A 4,607-nucleotide genomic window follows, 5' to 3' on the forward strand; every position below is an offset into this window, starting at 1 on the left:
ATTATATTTGGAATCATAATTTACGCCATCGCCGGAATGAGTCTCTATCATCATACGGTACACAGGTAGCGATTGAGATCGTCCAATTCCCGGTACAGTTGCCCATCTAAAAAAAAGAAATTATCAAATTATTTTTCTCATGCAAAAAATAATGAATATTTATTATAGTATAAAAAAATAGATGGCAAAATTTAACTACATATTTACCTATAACAAATGGCCAGACATAGGGTTGATGGCCCACTGATGCAAGAAATGGCATTCGGTATAATGCCCAAGACTGCAGTAGAAGGCAGCAACCGCCCATTGTTTTGGTAGTCAGCGTTGTCGCTCGACAAAGCTCACGGTATAAGCCTGCCAACACTGCCGAGCCCTAACTAAATCTTCCAGCATGCTCGAGGTCCTCTAACAAGGGGAGATACATTATCGAGATTTTATTTTGATTGACCTCAGGCAAAAGTATCCCACCTATAAGTTGCAGAATGAACGCTCTTGCAGCGTACATAATGTCCATCTGCGTTGGACTGCTCGGAAGATGCTCGAACTTTTCTTTCAACCAACTAAATTTAATATATGTTAAACGTTCATCCTCGTTGCTCGGGGGCATCCTTCCAAGTAACCGCTCGCAAGTGCCCCACGGATCGCGTACTTTTCCAAGCTCGGTCACTGCTTCTCCATTAATAGACAGCCCTAGTTGGACTGCTACGTCTTGCAGCGTAATGCTTACATCCCCACATGGGAGGTGGAATGTATGTGTCTTCGAGCGCCATCTTTCAACTAATGCCGATATTAAATCGGCCCGGAGCTCAGATGTTTGAATGTACGCGGCAACCCCAAAACCCGCGACATTCAAATACGGTATAACTCTTTGGTCAGGAAAATAACCGACCAAAAAAGAATTTTTTTTAATATTGTACTGGGTGTCGCCCATTGATGCACCAAAGACTCAAAAATTTTTTATTTTTTCAGATATTTATATCTCGATTCGACACGAAAAAATTTTTAAATTAGATCTTGGTGCCGCCATTGAAAGGCCAGCACCCAAATTTTTTTAATTTTTTTTGTATATTTATATCTGATTCTGACACGAAAAAAAAAAGAATTTTTTTTTAAATTGTACTGGGTGCCGGCAGCACCCAAATTTTTTTTTTATTTTTTTCGTATATTTATATCTGATTCTGACAAGAAAATTTTTTTTTTAATTGTACTAGGTGCCGGCCATTGATAGGCCAGCACCCAAATTTTTTTTATTTTTTTCGTATACTGATATTTGATTCTGACATGAAAAAAAAAATTTTAATATTGTACTGGGTGTCGGCCATTGACAGGCCAGCACCAAATTTTTTTTATTTTTTTCGTATATTTATATCTGATTCTGACACGAAAAAAAAGAATTTTTTTTTTAAAATTGTACTGGGTGCCGGCCATTGGCAAGCCAGCACCAAATTTTTTTTTTATTTTTTTCGTATATTTATATCTGATTCTGACATGAAAAAAAAGAAAAAAAAATTTAAAAATTGTACTGGGTGCCGACCATTGACAGGCCAACACCCAAAATATTTTTTTCGTTTTTCTTTTTTTTTTTCTTTTTTCGTATATCAGTAGTATACAATTTAAAAAAATACCCGGGTTCCGGCCATTGACAAGCCAAAACCCAAAAAATTAATTTTTTTAAGTCTGACACAATTATTAGACAATCATGGGTGCAAAATACGAGTAGGTTCCGGCCATTGACAGGCCACAACCCAATTTTACTGTTACTTTTAAGTTATTTTGGTGATTGTTTTTAAACCTGGGTTATTTTTATAAATATAATATTTTTTGGACTAGTTTGGTAAAATGGCCCTTAAAATGATTAATTAATTTAATAATTTGTGATTTAAACCAAATGATTATATAATTATATTTTATTTTTAAGATGACCTTTTATTTTGTTATTTGTTTGCCTTCAAACGAATTACAAATACGAGAAAAGGTACCACTTTATTTGCAAGGCGGACCACTTTGTCTGTTCTAAAACCTCGGGAATTGTGTAATTTACGTATCTTATTTATATCTTTATTCTAAAAACAATTACTTTTTAAAAATGCCATTAATTTGTTGGGTATACTACAGAATTGATCATCCAATTTTCATAAATTTTTATTTGGACATAAAAATTTTAAAAATTGTAAAAAGAACATTTCCATTACGAATCATTTTCATTTTGATCGCCTACCGTTAATTTGAGGTTAAACAGTGTTATTGTATACTCGTTTTAATCACTCAATTTTAGTAAGTTTCCATAACTTAACCAAGTTTTTTCCTGTAATTTGATTTCTTGTAAAACATCGATTTCTCATATAAAAACACAAGTTTTTTTACTGAAAAACTAAATTATTTTGGAAAAATATGGGAAATTAAAAGACAAAATGTTTTTTAAAGATCAAAAGCTTTTCCTTATAAAAACTCAGACAATTTTTTAGAACCCCAAAATTTTCTCCCGTACGGGAAAGCATTAAAACTAATTCTTAAAAAGGAAAAAGAAAGGAAAATAAACAGATAAAATGAATTTTTATATAAAAACTCAAGTTTTTCTTTATAAAATCCAGGTTATTAAAGGAAATTAAAAGATAAAATGAATAATAAAAATTCAAATTTACTAAAATCGAGTGAATAATAACATTATCTAACCCCAAATTAACCAAAATAAAAATGATTTATAACGGAGGTGCCCTTTTTGCAATTTTTGTTACTTCCAATGTCAAAAATAAAATCCTGTGAAAATAAAATGATAATGGTAAATAAAGGCGAAAAAGAAAAGCAAAGTGGGGTGATGGGTGAGTTAATGGTCCATTATTCAAAACTTAAGCTGCAAACAACCCTGCAGTGCCCCTCTTTTTCACTTTCATTTGCTTTTTCCACGTGACTTCAACCCAACGCGGTTTCTACGAAAAAGAAAGACAACCAATGTCTTTGCTTTTCTCCTCTTCTCGCTCCTTTTCTTCTCTCCCTTTATATATTCAGTGCCAAAGCCCTTGCTCACCAATCCGACGTGAGAGAGAGGGGTAGAGACGGGTGATGGAAGTTTTTGGAGATGGGTGGATTGGCAAAACGCTCCCTTCCTCTTTCCCATCTATTGTATTTGTAATAATATATGCAATGAAGTTGATTTTGCCAGCTCCGCCCATTCCAAACATTTCCGCTGCTTCTCTCTGTCCCTTGTGTCTCTCATCCAATAAATACTTGGGTTGAGTGAAAATAAAAAGGAGGAAGAGGGAAAGGGAGAGAGTGGTGTTGGGAGTAATAGGTATGGGGGGTATGGGCAGGTTTGTGTTTTTTTAAGGCACAATTCTTCCCAACACCTCCCATACCCTTCATTTCCAACCGTTGCTCCCCTTCCCTACCCTTTTTCAGGTTTGCTTTTCCTTTTACTCTATCTTCTTATTCACATCTTATAATTATTATTTTGCATAATATCCAACCTCAATATTTACATCTTTAATTATTTTGATATATATATATATTTTTATCTTTTAAGTTAAATTTGTCCAAAAATTTTAAAAAAAAAGAATTAAATCGTTTTTCTTATAAAAACTGTTGATTAAACAATTAATTTTTTGTAACGATATTAGTTTAACAACCTGCATAATAATAATTCATGTATATTTTATATTGACATAACACGTTAACAAATAATCTTAAAAATATAATAAATTATAAATTATAAAAAAGTTTATAAAAATTTAAAAATTAGCATAAATAATTACATGTTAGATTGTCATTCGAGATGCATGTTTAAAAATTTAATATTTTAGATAGTATTTTGTTAAATAAAATAATACTTTAACTTTTTTCTTTATGGTCAATTTTTAAAAAAATTAAGGGTTAAATTTAATTAAAAAAGATAAAAATTAAATTGATAAAAAAATATAAATATTAAGAGCTAAATTTAAAAATTAAGGATTTTTTTTATATGTAATTTATTGGAGTTGTATTAATTCTTGGACAGAGATGTCTCCATCAATTTCAAGATCTGTAATATTGGGTGTTTATTATTTTGTCGCTGTGTTCTCAAAGAAGTCGACGGCTATAGATGCTTTCCATAAATAAGTAAAAAGAGCTACAGATGCCACATGTGATATGTTTGACGATAGGATAGATCAACGACGTAGGATGCTTGTTAGTCAAATAAAGTCAATGGGAATAAATTAGTATAAGGATGAGTATTCGGTCGAGTTGAATCAAGTTAAAAAATTTTGAGTTAGTTGAGTTGACAAATCTTATTTTAGCAATTGAACTCATTTTAAATATTTTTCGAATCAAGTCAAAAAATTTTGAGTTGAGTCGAGTCGAATTAACGAATCTTATTATTTATATTTAATGTTCTGTTTACATGAACTGATTATTTTACTAGTAGACAAAGTACAAGTTTTTAAATTAAATTTGAGTAAAGGGAAAAAGGAGAGTGGGGCAATTCGGGAAAGAAAGTAAGATTAATGGGTAAATATTTATCAAAACAACGTTGTTTTACCTTTTAACTTTAGAAAAGGTAAATATTTATTAAAACGACGTAGTTTTGTATTTTTTTATTTAGATTTTCGGATAACTCGAATTAAGAGTGAGCG

At 31.4% G+C, this 4,607-nt stretch overlaps 1 long non-coding RNA gene across 1 annotated transcript; it reads left to right on the top strand.

Annotated features, from left to right (window-relative positions):
* Window positions 1–2,914: 2,914 nt before the first annotated feature.
* Window positions 2,915–4,404, top strand: LOC105794778 (uncharacterized). Its single transcript, XR_001134122.2, has 2 exons — window positions 2,915–3,396; window positions 3,992–4,404. It is a non-coding gene; the product is annotated as an uncharacterized LOC105794778 (long non-coding RNA).
* Window positions 4,405–4,607: the final 203 nt, after the last annotated feature.

This window comes from Gossypium raimondii, chromosome 3 (genome assembly GCF_025698545.1).
Source record: "Gossypium raimondii isolate GPD5lz chromosome 3, ASM2569854v1, whole genome shotgun sequence".
NCBI lineage: Eukaryota > Viridiplantae > Streptophyta > Magnoliopsida > Malvales > Malvaceae > Gossypium > Gossypium raimondii.